Below are 22,119 nucleotides of genomic sequence, written 5' to 3'. Positions count from 1 at the left end.
GTTGGCAGAAGAGCCAACACCGTGTTAATAGAGGAGGCCGAAAGGCACGCGTTTTAGCTCACGCAGGCTGGCGTGAGGAGGGAAGAACTATACTGACGTGAGGTCTGGAACATGACAAGGAATTATAATTCAGAAAGCGGACATAATTGGTTTGATAACTTTAGTCCATTAATGATGAACGTCGCTCTTGACGGTACATGATTCACAATATTATCTGTTCAGATTACAGTAAGTGAATATGGCGCCTTGCTAGGTCGTAGCGAATGACGTAGCTGAAGGCTATGCTAAACTATCGTCTCTGCAAATGAGAGCGTATGTAGGCAGTGAACCATCGCTAGCAAAGTCGGCTGTACAACTGGAGCGAGTGCTAGGGAGTCTCTCTAGACTAGACCTGGCGTGTGGCGGCGCTCGGTCTCCAATCACTGATAGTGGCGACACGCGGGTCCGACGTATACTAACGGACCGCGGCCGATTTAAAGGCTACCACCTAGCAAGTGTGGTGTCTGGCCGTGACACCACAGTATTTATGACGTTAGACTCGTTCTAATGACTGAATGGCAAAAGGCAACTTGTATTAGCAAATATTTATTAATAACATTACTAGATTCGCGCCATAATAAATGTACTTTCTCTACGTATCTCTTTGCTGACATCACGGGCGGTTTCTCCATCGACATCTCATCCCACTGGCTCTGAAAACGCCAGATGAACAACCGCCTCTACTAGCCAGTGAAGGAACCTACCGCTCGCTCCTTACTCCGTACGTACTGTAGCGCCGATACATTCACGTATGTGAAATAGCGGAACTGGAAATAAAGTAAAATGCGCTCTTATCTGCAAATAAGGGGTACCTTACAAGGGGGTAGTAAAGCACGAAGAGTAACCAGTTCTGCAGTAGCGACGAGCAGCGCTGCTGTGCTACGAAAGCAGTCAGTGTGGGCCAGGGTAGTGCCGTCACTGCTGGAGTACTTGTTATCCGTCGAGTTGTACCGTCTCTGTTAATACGAGGGGCGTTTGAAACGTCCGTGCAAAAATAAAAACTACTTACGTGTTTGGGGTAACCCTTTTTTTATTTTTCGACATACTCTGCTCTTAGACTTATACACTTCGTCCAAGATGTTCTTATTTGTTGATCCGTTCCGAATAATAGGAATTGTCCAAGTATGCAAAATAGCTATTAGTTCCCAGAATGAGATTTTCACTCTGCAGCGGAGTATGCGCTGATGTGAAAGTTGCCCGCGAAAGGCAAAGGTCCCGAGTTCGAGTCTCGCTCCGGCACACAGTTTTAATCTGCTAGGAAGTTTCACATCAGCGCACACTCCGCTGCAGAGTGAAAATCTCATTCTGGAAACATCCCCCAGGCTGTGGCTAAGCCGTGTCACCGAAATATCCTTTCTTTCAGGAGTGCTTGTTCTGCAAGGTTCGCAGGAGAGCTTCTGTAAAGTTTGGAAGGTAGGAGACGAGGTACTGGCAGAAATAAAGCTGTGAGGACGGGGCGTGAGTCGTGCTTGGGTGGCTCAGTTGGTAGAGCACTTGCCCGCGAAAGGCAAAGGTCCCGAGTTCGAGTCTCGGTCCGGCATACAGTTTTAATCTGCTAGGAAGTTTAAGCTATTAGTTGCTGCAATCACCTCCTCGTCTGAATAAAATCTTTGTCCTGCTAGCCATTTCTTCATATTGGGGAACAAATAGTAGTCCCAGGGAGCCAAGTTTGGAGAATAGGGACGATGTGAAACGAGTTGGAATCCTATTTCCATTAAGTTTGCGACCACAACTGCTGAGGTGTTTGCTGGTGCATTGTTGTGATGGAAAATGACTTTTTTGCAGTCCAATCGCCGGCGTTCTCTTGCAAGTGGCTCTGAGCACTATGCGACTTAACTTCTGAGGTCATAAGTCGCCTAGAACTTAGAACTAATTAAACCTAACTAACCTAAGGACATCACACACATTCATGCAGGATTCGAACCTGCGACCGTATCGGTCGCTCGGTTCCAGACTGCAGCGCCTAGAACCGCACGGCCACTCCGGCCGGCCCGTTTTCTTGCAGCTCGGTTTTCAAACGGTCCAATAACGATGAATAATATGCACCTGTAATAGTTTTACCCTTCTCCGGATATTCGATAAGGATTATCCCTCGTGAATCCCAAAAGACAGTCGCCATAACCTTTCCGGCCAAAGGAATGGTCTTCGTCGTTTTTGGTCCTTATTCTCCCTTGGTAACCCATTGTTTAGATTGTTGTTTGGTCTCAGGAGCATAGTAATGTATCCATGTTTCATCCAAAGTGACGAAACGACGCTGGACGTCTTGCAGATTCTTCCTGAACAGCTGCAAACCATCCTTGTAACACTTCACACGATTCCGTTTTAGGTCAAACGTGAACAATCGCGGAACCTGTCTTGCGGATAGCTTTCTCAAGTCCAATTGTTTATGCAAAATATTATGCACCCGTTCATTCGTGATGCCCACATCACTAGCAATCTCACGCACCTTAACTCTTCTGTTATCCATCACCATATCATGGATTTTATCAATGGTTTCTGGAGTCGTAACCTCCACTGGGCGTCCAGAACGTTCAGCATCACTTGTGTCCGCCCCCGGTAGCTGAGTGGTCAGTGCGACAGACTGTCAATCCTAAGGGCCCGGGTTCGATTTCCGACTGTGTAGGCGATTTTCATCATTTCATCCCCATCGACGCGCAAGTCGTCGAAGTGGCGTCAAATCGAAAGACTTGCACCAGGCGAGCGGTCTACCCGACTGGAGGCCCTCGGCACACATTATTATTAGCTTCACTTGTGCCCATATGGCCACTCCGAAAATTTTGAAACCACTTATAAATGGTTCTAATCGAAGGTGCAGAGTCACCGTAATGTTTATCAAGCTTCTGTTTAGTCTCCTGAGGCGTTTTGCCTTTTATAAAGTAATGTTTAATCACCACACGAAATTCTTTTTCGTCCATTTTTTGACAACCACTCGATTTCCTTGATTGACACGAATGCCAAACACAAAGAAATATACCAGTGTGGTTGAAACTTGGTGTGCGTTCTTTCCAAAGATACTGCTAACTAAACATGACCTCGATACGCGCCGGTGGTGCCATCTTTCGGACTTTGCACGGACTTATCAAATGCCTCTCGTACATCGCGTTAAAAAAAATATCGCTCTAAAATAATTTGGGACCGTAAAATTCAGTTTTAAAAACCACAAAAATTGACGCTTTCCGTCAACACTGGCCGTCTCATGACTGCAGCTACACACTGCAAAAACGAGCCGGCCGTGGTGGCCGAGCGGTTCTAGGCGCTACAGTCTGGAACCGTGCGACCGCTACGGTCGCAGGTTCGAATCCTGCCTCGGGCATGGATGGGTGTGATGTCCTTAGGTTAGTTAGGTTTAAGTAGTTCTAAGTTCTATCATAGCAGTATTCTAACTTCAGTAGTGGGTTACGGCCCGGGAGTCTGGGCGCACAGGCTCACGAGAGTCGTGACCGCCATGACAGTGAGAAAGGTCCAGAGAAGCATAATTCTGAGACCTGTGGGGGCTTACAGAACATCTCCGGGGGAGCCCTGTTAGTCGTAATGGGACTTTGCCCGTTTGACATCAAGATACGAGATCAAGCGGCGCGGTATTGGGCCAAAAAGGGGAATATGGAAAAATAATAGAAATTATGTGTGTGTGTGGAGGATAAGAGGGAAATAAGAAATAGAGGGGAGGAACTTTGGCAGAGGATTTAGGAGGGAGAAGAAACTGGGAGAAGGACCTTCCAGTTTTTACCAGATGTAAAAGAGCGTGGGGCCTGAAATACTTTGAACCTGTGGTGTCACCGCCAGACACCACACTTTTTAGGTGGTAGCTTTCAAATCGGCCGCGGTCCATTAGTATACGTCGGACCCGCGTGTCGCCACTATCAGTGATTGCAGACCGATCGCCGCCACACGGCAGGTCTAGAGAGACTTACTAGCACTCGCCCCAGTTATATAGCCGACGTTGCTAGCCATGGTTCACTGAGAATTACGCTCTCAATTGCCGAGACGATAGTTAGCATAGCCTTCAGCTAAGTCAATTGCGCCGGCCGAAGTGGCCGTGCGGTTAAAGGCGCTGCAGTCTGGAACTGCAAGACCGCTACGGTCGCAGGTTCGAATCCTGCCTCGGGCATGGATGTTTGTGATGTCCTTAGGTTAGTTAGGTTTAACTAGTTCTAAGTTCTAGGGGACTAATGACCTCAGCAGTTGAGTCCCATAGTGCTCAGAGCCATAAGTCAATTGCTACGACCTAGCAAGGCGCCATTTATCCTTTGCTATGTATTTAATGAAGCATGTACATCAACAAGACCAATGTTCACCAATTGTGGATTAAAGTTAAGTATTCCAGCAGCTACGTACTTTTCTTTATAGCATTCATTACGTATCCTGTTTCAGACCTCACGCCAGCCTGCGTGAGTTTAAGCGCGTGCCTTTCGGTTACCCGTCACTGTGGATTGGCTGTCTTGCCAGTCCACAACAGAACCAACACGAGGACTCATTCACTTTCTCACTGGCCATGGACCCTATCCGACATACTTATGTCGGTTTGGGAAGAGGGCAACCCCCGCGTGTGACTGTGGCGTGGCAGAGGGTACTCCCGACCATGTGGTTTACGAGTGCCCCCTCTTCAATGATGTCGCGACAACACTTCGGGACAGACTTCCAAATCGGGACACATACCACCTACTCAGACAAGAAAACATTTTTCACATTCTGAACGCATTGGCAGATGGGGTATCACGAAAAATGTTAGTAGAATACCTGAGGGACCTAGATTAGGTATCAACTTGTAGACCAAACCAATTGAGACCAGAGCCCATTCCCATACCGCCTGTGCGTGGGCTGGCCGACTTCCATCATAGGTGGAATCCGCCACATACAGGACTAGGGGAAGTGGGGTCAACACTACCGATCAAGACAAGCACCGGATATAACGTAGGTTTAGTTTTGTAGGACTTAGATTAGGGCACTAATTAAGGTAACTGCAGCGATTACTTACCTTAGCCAGCCCAGTGCCAGGGGCATGCTCTTCGGGTTTAGCTCGTTGAGCCTGGCTATCCCAAGTAGATTTATATACAACTGGCACACCTGTGACGCTGCAGGTAATAAGAAATAGTCATAGTAGATAAGTTAAGTAATAAGTGGTTAGATCAAACTGCCCATTGTTGTAGTAAACTGTAACTAACACATTGTAGTAGTTAAACTGTAGCTCACTAACCCAACTGTAAAAGCTGCATTGTAATCTTATCTATGTATAATTATTATGACCCACTAATCATCTTAGGAGGTGGGTTAATATTGTATAATTATTATTGATTAGGGAATAAAGAATTTTTTTAAAAAAACGTTCTAGGGGACTGATGGCCTTTACAAGTTAAGTCCCATAGTACTCAGAGCCATTTGAGCCATTTGCAAAATCGAAACTGCAAATGTCTGCCGAAACACCAGACAAAATGCACATGACGATTCCTAGGAGGGAGACCCCCGTGTATCAGATTCGTAGGACAGTACTGGTCTCTGCCATGCTGTCGTGATGAAACTGACCCGTGTGATTCGACCGTCTCATCAAACTGCAAACGCACGTACAATTCCATAGCGTCACAGCAGCGCCGACGAGTGGCATGTTGGATGCGGCTTCACGCAGGCTGGGGAGGGAACAGTGTAAACCCGTCGGCAGACGAACCGTGCATCCGAACTTTGAGCGTGCCGAGTTTGTGACGTCATAGCGTGGAATAGCACGTTCGGGAGTCTTTCCGAAAGTGCGGAGCAATACCTGGCGTGTCAGATATTCTGAGGGTGCGTCTGAGAGTTGACCAATGAGATGGCACAACGCCACCTACGTCACACGCACGCCGTCTCCCTTCAGTACAGAGTTGTGGGGCGCCATATTGGCATTCATTTCAAGTTTATACGTATATATGCCGTTTCTGAGCAGCAGCAAATTGAGAATCTCTGGAAAACCCATTGTTAACTGTGTGATTCGTTCCAATAAAATAATGAGAAACATTATATTCGTGGCAAAAGAATCATTGTAACTCACGTATTATGAGAGTGGGCTATTTGAAGGCAGCCACACACTGAAGATCCACCCAAAACGCATTGTTCTTGGTACAATTTGTTACAATTAAATTTCGATTGCTAACATATCTACGATTAAGGTTTCCAGCAAGGATAATATAATTGATTAGGTGCTAAGGGTCTGATGTTGGTTTAGCGTAGTGAGCGGCGTCACTGTCAATGAAATGTTAGTTGGGGCGGTGGTTCGCGTCTTGACATCGCCTATTTTTTTCCTAACATTGGCGTTTTTATTAGGTTCTGATACTTTATTATTAGTTTAATATAATTATATACTATAATATTTGATGTTATGTGAATATAAGTTCACCTCTTTTTGAGGGGGACTTTGTTCGATTAGCTTAATCTATAGGACAGCTTGCGCTATTTGTATAATGATATTTTACTCCTTTTTCTTTTACGCTTCGTAGTTCACATGTTTCAAAGATTCTGCAACTGGGCAGGAACAGCGATCAAGTAAGACTGACCTTGGAGTTTTTATGCGGAGAAGTATTCCAAATTTGTACCGTACTGTTTGTAATGGAGATTTTATAACTCTGTGTCATCGGCTAGACATGGTACTTTCCTTTTCGTGGACGATACAGGAAATGTGCGTTTTAATAGAGCTAACGTGGGAATTTTACGCTCGCCCGTTGAGTAAACAGTGTGATTTACGAACTAGAAACATCCCTCAACTGCCGCTGGAGTGCGTTGCGATCGCGTATACCACGTTGGGGCCCACGTACCGTATGCACAAGTCGCATTGCTCCTGAGCGTTCAGCAGCACGTTGAACTTGGCACGCTCAACGTTAACGTTCGACAGCACGGTCCGTGTGCCGACAACCTCACGCCACTGCTGTGCACTTGCCACCGAGTCGCGAGGGCTGTCGGGTGGCGCGCCCCTTGGCTTGGCCGGGCAGCAGGTAGGCCATTAGCGTTTCGCCTCAAACACGCCGCCGGCTCGCGTGTCGGCCGCTGCCGCCGCGGCGTCCCCCGGAATTATGTCGCCGTGCGTGACGCGGCCGTTCTCACGCACGTGCGTACAGCGCTAGCGCCGCCGCGAGCTGCGGCTCAGCAGTATCGGACACCGAGCCGTGCCTAATGTCTGCTTCGGGAACATTAACGTCTGTATCCGCTACCTGCACGGCGCGCAGCTCGCAAGTACGGCAGCGGAAATGCCTGCATATTACAGTGATGCGTGTCTGGTCGGCCGCACCGTTAGGCAGAGGGTCCGTAGCGAAAGCGTAATGACGCCGACTTCCGCACTGGACTTGAGATTTACAGCTCTTCCTTCATTTCCAGTTTCAGTCAGTGACTCACAAGAAACACTAAGTGGTCCTACTTTCTGAGTTAATATATTTGTAAGTTACTGTATCTTTTCTAAAAGACCGGCTTGTATAACGTAATGCGCAATGTGCTAACTTACGTGACAGCAAAGGGATCCAGGCCCGGATCGAATACATGTGACGGTTCAATGATAGTGGGCTGGTATATTGGCCAGCATGAATGTGGTTTTTAGGCAGTTTCCAAGCTCGTTTAGTCACATGCTGGGTTGGTTCCCGAGTTCCACCGCTGACAATACGATTCGCAAATAGTTAGAATACAAAATCACAAGAGGCAAAATTGACACCATTCATTGACAGTTGGAGTGCACTATTTTCCTCCGTTATGGTGCGACAGGAAGGGCAACTGGCCTCAAAATCGTATGTTTGTTTATATTTGGGATCTACTCCCAATTCCCTGGATCGATTTCAACCAACTTTGGCACAGAAGCAGCAGGCTTCACGAATAGCACACTATGGGAGCAGAAATACAGGTGTGTGTGTAGGCTATCCCGCACGTCAAGCACATTTTATAGCAACATTATTGACCTGCCACGTCAACCTGCATTGCAGGGCAGCCTACATGTCAGGGGCAAGAAAAGATTTTTCTGGGCCCAACATGTAGGCTGCCTATGTGAGAGGCTTGTTATGTGAGTAGTATTGGCCTGCTTTCTTGAACTGTATTGTATATGTGTGCTGATGAACATGGCTGGGGACAGGTTGAGATGGATAGAGGAGGGGATTGGCAGAATGAGGGGGAAGAGATCAAACTGAAGCCTGATGTCGCTCCGGCCATCCTGATTTAGGTTTTCCGTGATTTTCCTAAATCGCTGCAGGCAAATGCCGGGATGGTTCCTCTGAAAGGGCACGGCCGGACTTCCTTCCCCGTCCTTCCCTAATCCGATGAGACTGATGACCTCGCTGTTTGGTCTCTTCCCCCAAACCAACCAACCAACCTAATGTCGCTTTGTGAGTCGGTCAATATGTAGTTGCCAGTTAGTAACGACAGTATCCATTAGCTTTTTAAAAGAAATTTTCGGCGTTTGTTTGCAAATTACTTCTCATTTATTGTCTGCCCCTGGTAGCTGAGTGGTCAGCGTGACAGAATGTCAATCCTAAGGGCCCTGGTTCGATTCACAGCTGGGTCGGAGATTTTCTCTGCTCAGGGATTGGGTGTTGTGTTGTCCTAATCATCATCATTTCATCCCCATCGACGCGCAAGTCGCCGAAGTGGCGTCATATCGAAAGACTTGCACCCAGCGAACGGTCTATGTGACGGGAGGCCCTAGTCACACGACATTTACATTTTTACTCATTTATTCCATACAGTCATTTCAGCTTTATAGCCGAATATGTGACATAAATGCACAGTAATTTACGGTCAAATGGTGGAAATTTCTATCAAAAATTCTACATGACTGCGGTCCTCCTCCACGATGGAAAAATCATTAACTTCCATGAGGTTCGGTTGAGAGGCAGCTTCTGATTGGCGGGTCCCTTTTGTGATTTGCAAGGTTTTATTGATATAAGTCGTCAATATCAAATTTCAGGCATCTTTTCCAAGCGGTGAAAGTAAATCGTTGATTACGGGCTTCGGGTCCGAATTTTTTGCTCAATTTCTGCTGTTACACTTTCTCGATAGGACTGACGTTTACTATTTACGATAAGGTTTCTACGGTATATTATTGTGCTATATTTACCCGTTGAGGTGAAGTACAACGAGATGATTCCAGATCAAGTTACAACACTTTGAATCAAACAAAATTTTCCGAGTATGTAGTAATGCAACGTGGTGCACCTATAGCGAACCAGCGACGAGAGCACGGGAGTTTGTCCGTTAAGAAGCTGTGTTTTTATATGTCTAGCAGTCCGATTTTTTCCGACAGGGTGTCCCAATCGTTTCTTTGACAATGTCAACTTTGTTGCGATCAAGGAGGCAATCACAGAAGAAAGAACTGTCTACATTTTCTGTTTCATCATCGACTTTGTTCATACTTACTCACCTACTGTATTTCTTAGAATAATGTTTCATTCATGGTGTTTGTACATTAACAAAATTTAAATCATATGGGCATCATTATTAACAACATTGCACCTTACATTGCCTTATGAAAACACTCTTGGTGCAGCGCTGTTAACGACAGTATAGCTTATTATTGGAACAAATCAATTACATTAGAGTACTTTTATCGTAGCTGCTTTAAAAGACGAGCTTTATCCAGTACACAACACAGAAAATTTGTGTCTATTCGAATAGGAATTTAAGGTTTGCTTAGCTCTGACTGCTCAAGTGGAACCGTGACCTTCACCGAATTTAATTAGTAACTGCGCTCTTTAAGATAATACATACTATCTGGTACAAACTAGTTTAACCAATTATTTGGCAATGTTGCTCTCAAGCAACCTCAAAACTGCACACTGTTTCCTGCAACGTTTTGAGGAGCAACGGTGCTTGAAAGCAAAGTTTAAGCTATCATATACAGCGATATTCAGTTGTTTCGCCCGCCGAAGTGGCCGTGCGGTTGTAGGCGCTGCAGTCTGGAACCGCGAGGCCGCTACGGTCGCATGTTCGAATCCTGCCTCGGGCATGGTGTGTGTTATGTCCTTAGGTTAGTTAGGTTTAACTAGTTCTAAGTTATAGGGGACTAATGACCTCAGAAGTTGAGTCCCATAGTGCTCAGAGCCATTTGAACCATTTCTTTCAGTTGTTTCTGGTGAGAAGTTTCTGAATAGTGTGCTCCTTTAGCAGACACCGCGAAAGGTTATGTGAGCGTCAGTTCCTGATGTAGCAGTTTCTTTCGATTTTGTGACGCTGTATTTTCTTGTGCAACGCAAACTGCTCATGAACGGAAATAGGAAGTCTTGAGGGCATTATACAAATATGTTAGCGAATTCTTACCTGTGACATTGCTAGTGGTCAGATATTTCCTGGGAAGAGGAATTCTGGTACTGCGTATTGCATGAAAAGGCCAGAGGAGGAAGAAAGCAGGAGCTCCAGTGACACTGAATGATGTATAATATGAAAGTTTTGGTCACTGGCCAGAGCTGAGCCAAGCGGGAAGATGTAGGTATTCCCCTACATGTGGAAAATGTACAACTGTTCCGTGCTTTGTACCAAAAAGGAATTGTTTCAAAACATTTCACATGAAATACTGCACAATTCAATTTTTTTAAGCCACTGGAACAACATTGTAGTATTTATGTTGTAGTACCCATTCGCCTTTTGAATACAATTATACTTAACAGCAACATCTTCATGTTCAAATAACATATGTATAATTTTTCACATGACCGTATACATAGTTTAAGTAACTTAATATTTTTTCCTCACAGTATTTCTGTGTGTGCCATTGCTGACTGGATGCCGTTTTAATACGGTAGCTCCGCAACTTTGCATTTCCAACCTAACTGGAAAATTTTATTCCTTTCGACGTCCCCTAGTGCTTAGTATGCCCTGAGCTCATCATCAGGCTGTTTTGGTCCACCCTTACATCACATCATATATGAAAAAGACTGTGGAACGGGAAAGCGCACGTCAAGTATATGGATATTTTTGCCTCTGATAGAAAGCTGAAAATTTCATGCGACACACTAGAAGAGAAAATGTGGAGGAGGATACGAGATAGGAAACAAGTGGATGGGTTGCAGATGTGCCGCGGTTTCTGCAGGACAACCTCTCTCAGTGGGGCGTTGCGCGGAAATCGGCGAGGCTTTCCGGAGAGAGCGGCGTGCACGTGTTATTGTGCGGGCTGCGTGGCGTGGCGTCTTCCTTCCGGGTGGTTGTGGGAGGGGGGGGGGGCAGGAGGAAGGGGGGCAGCAGAAATACTGCAAAGTGGCTGGGCGGGCCGCCATGAATATTCATGGCCGCTAAGCCGGCCCGCGCTGTTTTACAGGCACGCCTCTTCCGGCCGAGAGGCGCTAAATGAATTGTCCGCGGGACATTCTCGGTAAGAGCTGCCTGCCTGCCCGCGATTAAAAGCGCCTCTCCGGTCTACGCTGCCGCTGCTTGTCCCTGCAGCCAATGGAGAGATTTCACTGCCGTGTCGCGGACTTCTGCACGTTTAGGTGTTTACTGCGTTCCCATCAAGTTTTTATTTTTTTCATTCATTTATTCCAAAGTTAACGACATGTTACGTATTATTTTAAAAAGATCGTACGTTTACAATTTTCAGCTCATGACACAAATTGATCATGTATTACATACGATTATTACACAAGCCGAAGAAGATCCGGGCAGCCGCAGAGGGTGGGCTTACTGGTAGTTGGGAGCTCCAACGTCAGGCGCGTAATGGGGCCCCTTAGGGAAATGGCAGCAAGAGAGGGGAAGAAAACCAATGTGCACTCCGTGTGCATACCGGGGGGAGTCATTCCAGATGTGGAAAGGGTCCTTCCGGATGCCATGAAGGGTACAGGGTGCACCCATCTGCAGGTGGTCGCTCATGTCGGCACCAATGATGTGTGTCGCTATGGATCGGAGGAAATCCTCTCTGGCTTCCGGCGGCTATCTGATTTGGTGAAGACTGCCAGTCTCGCTAGCGGGATGAAAGCAGAGCTCACCATCTGCAGCATCGTCGACAGGACTGACTGCGGACCTTTGGTACAGAGCCGAGTGGAGGGTCTGAATCAGAGGCTGAGACGGTTCTGCGACCGTGTGGGCTGCAGATTCCTCGACTTGCGCCATAGGGTGGTGGGGTTTCGGGTTCCGCTGGATAGGTCAGGAGTCCACTACACGCAACAAGCGGCTACACGGGTAGCAGGGGTTGTGTGGCGTGGGCTGGGCGGTTTTTTAGGTTAGATGGCCTTGGGCAAGTACAGAAAGGGCAACAGCCTCAACGGGTGCGGGGCGAAGTCAGGACATGCGGGGACCAAGCAGCAATCGGTATTGTAATTGTCAACTGTCGAAGCTGCGTTGGTAAAGTACCAGAACTTCAAGCGCTGATAGAAAGCACCGAAGCTGAAATCGTTATAGGTACAGAAAGCTGGCTTAAGCCAGAGATAAATTCTGCCGAAATTTTTACAAAGGTACAGACGGTGTTTAGAAAGGATAGATTGCATGCAACCGGTGGTGGAGTGTTCGTCGCTGTTAGTAGTAGTTTATCCTGTAGTGAAGTAGAAGTGGATAGTTCCTGTGAATTATTATGGGTGGAGGTTACACTCAACAACCGAACTAGGTTAATAATTGGCTCCTTTTACCGACCTCCCGACTCAGCAGCATTAGTGGCAGAACAACTGAGAGAAAATTTGAAATACATTTCACATAAATTTTCTCAGCATGTTATAGTCTTAGGTGGAGATTTCAATTTACCAGATATAGACTGGGACACTCAGATGTTTAGGACGGGTGGTAGGGATAGAGCATCGAGTGACATTATACTGAGTGCACTATCCGAAAATTACCTCGAGCTATTAAACAGAGAACCGACTCGTGGAGATAACATCTTGGACCTGCTGATAACAAACAGACCCGAACTTTTCGACTCTGTATGTACAGAACAGGGAATCAGTGATCATAAGGCCGTTGCAGCATCCCTGAATATGGAAGTTAATAGGAATATAAAAAAAGGGAGGAAGGTTTATCTGTTTAGCAAAAGTAATAGAAGGCAGATTTCAGACTACCTAACAGATCAAAACGAAAATTTTTGTTCCGACACTGACAATGTTGAGTGTTTATGGAAAAAGTTCAAGGCAATCGTAAAATGCGTTTTAGACAGGTACGTGCCGAGTAAAACTGTGAGGGACGGGAAAAACCCACCGTGGTACAACAACAAAGTTAGGAAACTACTGCGAAAGCAAAGAGAGCTCCACTCCAAGTTTAAACGCAGCGAAAACCTCTCAGACAAACAGAAGCTAAACGATGTCAAAGATAGCGTAAGGAGGGCTATGCGTGAAGCGTTCAGTGAATTCGAGAATTCGAAAGTAAAATTCTATGTACCGACTTGACAGAAAATCCTAGGAAGTTCTGGTCTTACGTTAAATCAGTAAGTGGCTCGAAACAGCATATCCAGACACTACGGGATGATGATGGCATTGAAACAGAGGATGACACGCGTAAAGCTGAAATACTAAACACCTTTTTCCGAAGCTGTTTCACAGAGGAAGACCGCACTGCAGTTCCTTCTCCCAATCCTCGCACAAACGAAAAAATGGCTGACATCGAAATACACTCCTGGAAATTGAAATAAGAACACCGTGAATTCATTGTCCCAGGAAGGGGAAACTTTATTGACACATTCCTGGGGTCAAATACATCACATGATCACACTGACAGAACCACAGGCACATAGACACAGGCAACAGAGCATGCACAATGTCGGCACTAGTACAGTGTATATCCACCTTTCGCAGGAATGCAGGCTGCTATTCTCCCATGGAGACGATCGTAGAGATGCTGGATGTAGTCCTGTGGAACGCCTTGCCATGCCATTTCCACCTGGCGCCTCAGTTGGACCAGCGTTCGTGCTGGACGTGCAGACCGCGTGAGACGACGCTTCATCCAGTCCCAAACATGCTCAATGGGGGACAGATCCGGAGATCTTGCTGGCCAGGGTAGTTGACTTACACCTTCTAGAGCACGTTGGGTGGCACGGGATACATGCGGACGTGCATTGTCCTGTTGGAACAACAAGTTCCCTTGCCAGTCTAGGAATGGTAGAACGATGGGTTCGATGACGGTTTGGATGTACCGTGCACTATTCAGTGTCCCCTCGACGATCACCAGTGGTGTACGGCCAGTGTAGGAGATCGCTCCCCACACCATGATGCTGGGTGTTGGCCCTGTGTGCCTCGGTCGTATGCAGTCCTGATTGTGGCGCTCACCTGCACGGCGCCAAACACGCATACGACCATCATTGGCACCAAGGCAGAAGCGACTCTCATCGCTGAAGACGACACGTCTCCATTCGTCCCTCCATTCACGCCTGTCGCGACACCACTGGAGGCGGGCTGCACGATGTTGGGGCGTGAGCGGAAGACGGCCTAACGGTGTGCGGGACCGTAGCCCAGCTTCATGGAGACGGTTGCGAATGGTCCTCGCCGATACCCCAGGAGCAACAGTGTCCCTAATTTGCTGGGAAGTGGCGGTGCGGTCCCCTACGGCACTGCGTAGGATCCTACGGTCTTGGCGTGCATCCGTGCGTCGCTGCGGTCCGGTCCCAGGTCGACGGGCACGTGCACCTTCCGCCGACCACTGGCGACAACATGGATGTACTGTGGAGACCTCACGCCCCACGTGTTGAGCAATTCGGCGGTACGTCCACCCTGCCTCCCGCATGCCCACTATGCGCCCTCGCTCAAAGTCCGTCAACTGCACATACGGTTCACGTCCACGCTGTCGCGGCATGCTACCAGTGTTAAAGACTGCGATGGAGCTCCGTATGCCACGGCAAACTGGCTGACACTGGCGGCGGCGGTGCACAAATGCTGCGCAGCTCGCGCCATTCGACGGCCAACACCGCGGTTCCTGGTGTGTCCGCTGTGCCGTGCGTGTGATCATTGCTTGTACAGCCCTCTCGCAGTGTCCGGAGCAAGTAAGGTGGGTCTGACACACCGGTGTCAATGTGTTCTTTTTTCCATTTCCAGGAGTGTAAGTGTCCAAGGAATAGAAAAGCAACTGGAATCACTCAATAGAGGAAAGTCCACTGGACCTGACGGGATACCAATTCGATTCTACACAGAGTACGCGAAAGAACTTGCCCCCCTTCTAACAGCCGTGTACCGCAAGTCTCTAGAGGAACGGAGGGTTCCAAATGATTGGAAAAGAGCACAGATAGTCCCAGTCTTCAAGAAGGGTCGTCGAGCAGATGCGCAAAACTATAGACCTATATCTCTGACGTCGATCTGTTGTAGAATTTTAGAACATGTTTTTTGCTCGAGTATCATGTTGTTTTTGGAAACCCAGAATCTACTATGTAGGAATCAACATGGATTCCGGAAACAGCGATCGTGTGAGACCCAACTCGCTTTTATTTGTTCATGAGACCCAGAAAATATTAGATACAGGCTCCCAGGTAGATGCTATTTTTCTTGACTTCCGGAAGGCGTTCGATACAGTTCCGCACTGTCGCCTGATAAACAAAGTAAGAGCCTACGGAATATCAGACCAGCTGTGTGGCTGGATTGAAGAGTTTTTAGCAAACAGAACACAGCATGTTGTTATCAATGGAGAGACGTCTACAGACGTTAAAGTAACCTCTGGAGTGCCACAGGGGAGTGTTATGGGACCATTGCTTTTCACAATATATATAAATGACCTAGTAGATAGTGTCGGAAGTTCCATGCGGCTTTTCGCGGATGATGCTGTAGTATACAGAGAAGTTGCAGCATTAGAAAATTGTAGCGAAATGCAGGAAGATCTGCAGCGGATAGGCACTTGGGGCAGGAAGTGGCAACTGACCCTTAACATAGACAAATGTAATGTATTGCGAATACATAGAAAGAAGGATCCTTTATTGTATGATTATATGATAGCGGAACAAACACTGGTAGCAGTTACTTCTGTAAAATATCTGGGAGTATGCGTGCGGAACGATTTGAAGTGGAATGATCATATAAAATTAATTGTTGGTAAGGCGGGTATCAGGTTGAGATTCATTGGGAGAGTGCTTAGAAAATGTAGTCCATCAACAAAGGAGGTGGCTTACAAAACACTCGTTCGACCTATACTTGAGTATTGCTCATCAGTGTGGGATCCGTACCAGATCGGGTTGACGGAGGAGATAGAGAAGATCCAAAGAAGAGCGGCGCGTTTCGTCACAGGGTTATTTGGTAACCGTGATAGCGGTACGGAGATGTTTAATAAACTCAAGTGGCAGACTCTGCAAGAGAGGCGCTCTGCATCGCAGTGTAGCTTGATCGCCAGGTTTCGAGAGGGTGTGTTTCTGGATGAGGTATCGAATATATTGCTTCCCCCTACTTATACCTCCCGAGGAGATCACGAATGTAAAATTAGAGAGATTAGAGCGCGCACGGAGGCTTTCAGACGGTCGTTCTTTCCGCGAACCATACGCGACTGGAACAGGAAAGGGAGGTAATGACAGTGGCACGTAAAGTGCCCTCCGCCACACACCGTTGGGTGGCTTGCGGAGTATAAATGTAGATGTAGAAGTGAAATAAAATTTGTGTCCCAGCCGGGACTTGAACCCAGGTCTCTTTGCTAACTTTTTTTTTGGTTGATCTCATTTTGTTCGTTATAGTTTGTTCCATTTGTACAGGACGGACGCCCTATGACGTCCGTTTAAGTTCTTCGTCGATCCATTCACTCAGTTTATTTATTCCAAAAATGTAAATGAGCGTTTGGCGTCATTGGCTGGGAGACCCCTTGCGGGGCAGGTCCGGCCGCCTTGGTGCAGGTCTTATTACATTCGACGTCTCATTGGGCGACCTGCGCCGGATGGGGATGAAATGATGATGAAGACAACACAACACTCAGTCCTTGAGCAAAGAAAATTTCCGACCCAGCCGGGAATCGAACCCGGGCCCGTAGGACGGAGTCCGTCACGCTGACCACTCAGCTATCGGGGCGGACTAGTTTTTTTTTTATTGCAGATGATAGGTAACCCTCTGACCGAGCATGCTGCGCTACCGTGCCGCCGTGCTTACTACGCAGGAATGCTATCCCCGGGTTCCCGGGTTCGATTCCCGGCGGGGTCAGGGATTTTCTCTGCCTCGTGATGACTGGGTGTTGCTTGATGTTCTTAGGTTAGTTTGGTTTAAGTGGTTCTAAGTTCTAGGGGACTGATGACCATAGATGTTAAGTCCCATAGTGCTCAGAGCCATTTGAACCATTTTTGAATGCTATCCATTACACCGCCACAGCACTAGAGCTAACATTACTACTCGGGCTACCCAAGCACAATGCCCTCTCCCAGAGAAACTTCATATTTTCAGCTTATTTTACCCTTCTTAGATCATCATGCATTGTTTACCATCTTCTTGCCTGTAGCATGGCCTACTTAGGTCCAGACTATCTGATCAAAAATATCCGGACTCCTTTATGTAATGCAGAATTTAGCACTAAATATCAAGAAATGTGGGGAGTATTTTCTTCTCAGCACAGAAACAGTACGAGCAGAATGGGTCAGTCTGGGTAGCACAGGGACTTTGAACGTGGACTATTGGATGTCAGCTGAGTAGCAAATCCATCAGGGACTTTTCAACCCTTTTCAAGGGCTTTCAAAAGCATTATCTGCATTTGGGCATTAAAATGAATCAATGGCAAATTTTGTGCCTGATCCGGACTCGAACCCGTATCTTCCACCTGACTGCCTCGCCCATCCGAGCACGCTTCCCACACGACCCAAAATCCCAACTTGTTGCACGGATCACTATGGCACGTTTCCTCGATTCAAATTCTCATTGCCGCTTCAGTCTCCTTTAAACTCCCCCTTAGGCGGCCGGAGTGGTCGTGCGGTTGTAGGCGCTACAGTCTGGAACCGAGCGACCGCTACGGTCGCAGGTTCGAATCCTGCCTCGGGCATGGATGTGTATGATGTCCTTAGGTTAGTTAGGTTTAATTAGTTCTAAATTCTAGGCGACTGATGAACTCAGAAGTTAAGTCGCATAGCGCTCAGAGCCATTTGAACCATTTAAACTCCCGCATACACACGAACAGTGAGAATTTAGATTGAGGAGGAAGGCTTACCAGGGTAATCCGTGCAATTGTCTGAAACACGGTGCTCATCTGGTTTAGTGGTTGATCGACCCGCCTGCTAAGCACGAGACCCGGGTTCGATTCTCGGCCTTGGTACAGCTTTCTCTTGCCGGTTCAGTCTATATATATAAAATCGTAGCCGCACGGAGTGGCCAAGCAGTTTGAGACGTCATGTCACGGACTGCGCGGCCCCTCCCGCCGCAGGTTCGAGTCCTCCCTGGGGCATGTGTGTGTGTGTTGTTCTCAGCGTAAGTTAGTTTAAGTTAGATTAAGTAGTGTATAAGTCTGGGGACTGATGACCTAAGCAGTTTGGTCCCTTAGAAATTCACACACATTTGAACATAAAATCGCATCTGTATGGGACCAGTAAAGTCTCTGAAATTGTGTCATTTCAACAATTATTTCTATCTAAAGGATGAAATATGTATCTTTGTTGTAGCGTTATCTTTGAACTCGCGATAGCGCCAAAATGGCATATTTGTAGCTCAATTAGTTATCTGTCGAGCATGAAGTGCATTTTCTATGAGTGAAGATATCGGACATATTTAAATGAGACTTTCAAAGCCGTAACTGTCTGAAAGATATGAGACTGAAGATTAATGTTGTGAATACTCTCTTTGTGAAGAAATTACTGTTTTTGTAAATGTCTGATTGAAGTCAATAAATCGCTGAGAGATAAAAATGAAGAAAAAAGTCTTTCAGTCGCAATTAGCTGAAAAACCCGGACGGACATATTAGAAAATACAATACGTCGTTTCAGCCCCTGGACTACTGCGGCCATCCGTAAGATAACAAGGGATTGAACTTCTATATAACTTCCACTCAATGGGTTATTTTTATAATAAAATAACATTCCTGAAATGGGCTGGCCTGCCCAGAGTCCCTACCTGGAACATCTTCCCGATGAGTTAGAAAGACGACTTCTCCCTTTCTCCAGCGTCCGACATCACTATCTTCTCTTGTTTCGGCTCTTGAGGAAGAAAGAATTGCCATTCCTCCACAGACATTTAAACAACTCACTGAAAGTGTCCCAGTTAACTGTAAAGTCGAAGGATGGACACATCCATTTTAATGCCCACTAATAGGTTTCCGGATACTTCTGATCAAATAGTGTGGTGTGTCACATATTTAACATACTTCGCACATTTTTGTACACATTTAATTTCAAGTTTCATGTGAAACCATCATTCCCTTTAGGCGAAATTCACAATGTCTTTCACATTTACCATCTGCATTGTGGTGTTGCGTAACCACATAACCTGAAATCAATGATGTAACTGATAATCTTTTTCGTTTCTACGAAATAATTTTCATTTTTCTCCTTTCTGTTGAATATGGCAAACTTCTGTTTCGTTTGAGGGGCACTGAGAACAGTGTGTTTGAGCCCTTAACACGTTGGCAAAACTATTCACTCGCTACGGTGCTCATTCCCTGACCTGTTTGATGCACTAAACAACACAAATAAGAGACATATTGTGCTTCACACTTTTAAACTATCCAAGTCAACTAAATACAGGAAAAAATACCAACAGGCGGTTTCAGAACAATTTTACTGTCATCCCTTCTCAGCCCCATTTTTTATAATTTTCATTATTAGATTGTATATAGCCGGCCGGTGTGGCCGAGCGGTTTTAGGCGCTACAGTCAGGAACCGCGCGAACGCTACGGTCGCAGGTTCGAATCCTGCCTCGGGCATGGATGTTTGTAATGTCCTTATGTTAGTTAGGTTTAAGTAGTTCTAAGTTCTAGGGGACTGATGACCACAGTTGTTGAGTCCCATAGTGCTCAGAGCCATTTGAACCATTATTTAGATTGCATAGCCAGACTAAAAAAATTCGTACTTTATAAAACCGAATTGACCTTTAAAATTCCTGAAAATCGTTGTCTGAACTTTCTTCTTCTTCTTCTTAATCTTCATCGTCATCGTTGTCTTCCTCACACATCAGATGGTCTCCATTGCCATTGAGAGCGTTACTTATGCCGCACTTCTTGAAAGACCATTCACTCCGAATGTTAGCTCGAGAGGCTTTCAAGCAAAAATAGTTAATGTTTCCGCAGAATATAGCAAATTCGTGGAAGTTGTTCTGCTCGAAATGGGAGAAAGCGATACTTGGGACATTTTTATATTAATTTCGAGTATAAGATGCACCTAAATTTTGGAGGCAATTTTTCGAACAAACGACTAAGTCCTACAGTCCGTAAAATACGGATTCTTAGTCCCACAGTATTTGTATGTAAATAATGAGTCGAGTATATAAGAAACTTGGTGAAAAATTGCTTCAGGCGTTCCTGTGTCATGCATTTATATCACTCCCACCCTCAGACATACGGTTCACAGCGGCTGTAAGTAATATGTGTATGAATTTTGGTTGAAATGGATCAAGTGGTTCACGAGATGTGAAATGCACATACATAAACATACACACACCTTGATACATACACTATGTGATCGAAAGTATCCGGACACCTGGGTGAAAATGATTTACAAGTTCGTGGTGCCCTCCATAAGTAATGCTCTCTCAGGTGCTGGAAGGTTTCTTGGGGAATGGCAGATCATTCTTCAGGAGAGCTGGACTAAGGAGAGTTATCGAAGTCAATAGGCGAGGCCTGGCATGAAGTCGGTGTTCCTAAACATCCCAAAGGTGTGCTATAGGATTCAGGTCAGGACTCAGTGCAGACCAGTCCACTACAGGGATGTTATTGTCGTGTAATCACTCCGCCACATGCCCTGCATTATGAACAGGTGTTGAAAGATGCAATCGCCATCCCCGAATTTCTCTTCAACAGTGGGAAACAAGAAGGTGCTTAAAACATCAATGTAGGCCTGTGCTGTGACAGTGCCACGCAAAACAACAAGAGGTGGAAGCACGCCCCATGAAAAGCACGGCGACACCATAACACCTCCGCCTCCGAATTCTACTGTTGTCACTACCCGCGCTGGTAGATGACGTTCACCGGTCATTCGCAACCCCATACCTGCCATCAGATCGACGCATTGTGTACCATGATTCGTCATTCCACACAACGTTTTTCCACTATTCAATGATCCAATGTTTACGCTCCTTACACCAAGCGAGGCGTCGTTTGGCATTTACTAGCCTGATGTGTGGCTTTTGAGCAGCCGCTCGACCGTGAAATCCAAGGTTTCTCACCTCCCGCCTAATTGTCATAGTACTTGCAGTGGATCTTGATGCGGTTTGGAATTCCTGTATGATGGTCTGGACAGATGTCTGCCTATTACACATTACGACCCTCTTCGACTGACGTTGGTCTCTGTCAGTCAACAGACAAGTTCGGGCTGTACGCTTTTGTGATTTACGTGTCCCTCTATGTTTCGGCCGGCCGCGGTGGCCGTGCGGTTCTAGGCGCCGCAGTCCGGAACCGCGTGACTGCTACGGTCGCAGGTTCGAATCCTGCCTCGGGCATGGATGTGTGTGATGTCCTGAGGTTAGTTAGGTTTAATTAGTTCTAAGTTCTAGGGGACTGATGACCTAAGATGTTAAGTCCCATAGTGCTCAGAGCCATTTGAACCATTTGAACCTCTATGTTTCCACTTCACTATTACATCGGAAACAGTGGACCTTGGGATGTTTGTGAGTGTTGAAGTCTCGCGTACAGACGTATGACACAAGTGACACCCAATCACCTGACCACGTTCGAAGTCCGTGAGTTCTGCGGAGCGCCCCATTCTGCTCTCTCACGATGGCTAATGACTACTGAGGTCGCTGATATGGAGTACTTGGCAGCAGGTGGCAGCACAATGCACCTAATATGAAAAACGTATGTTTTTGGAGTTGTCCGGATACTTTTGATCATGTAGTGTACATAAATAAGTAAATACATAGATACAATAGTTTTTATAAACATGTAGAGAGCAAGGATCAAACTAAAGAGATGCTAATGTTTGAATTAAGGTACTCTGGGAGATGCGCAACGAAACAATATCTTCAGAATGGAGAACAATCACTGTAGATATATTACAGCCATCTGCTGTATATTGGTCCGCTCTTGTTGTCCCCCATACATAGGAGAGAAGAGGAAATACTTCTTCCTGAGGACGATGGAAGTATTATAATCGAG

At 46.4% G+C, this 22,119-nt stretch overlaps 1 non-coding gene across 1 annotated transcript; it reads left to right on the top strand.

Annotated features, from left to right (window-relative positions):
- Positions 1-1,505: 1,505 nt before the first annotated feature.
- Trnas-cga (transfer RNA serine (anticodon CGA)) lies at positions 1,506-1,580 on the top strand. Its single transcript has one exon. It is a non-coding gene; the product is annotated as a tRNA-Ser (tRNA).
- The last annotated feature ends 20,539 nt before the right edge of the window (positions 1,581-22,119 follow it).

The sequence above is a fragment of the Schistocerca serialis genome, chromosome 5 (assembly GCF_023864345.2).
Source record: "Schistocerca serialis cubense isolate TAMUIC-IGC-003099 chromosome 5, iqSchSeri2.2, whole genome shotgun sequence".
Taxonomy (NCBI): domain Eukaryota; kingdom Metazoa; phylum Arthropoda; class Insecta; order Orthoptera; family Acrididae; genus Schistocerca; species Schistocerca serialis.
The sequence above is the reverse complement of the archived record's forward strand: the minus strand, read 5'-3'. Positions and strand labels throughout refer to the sequence as shown.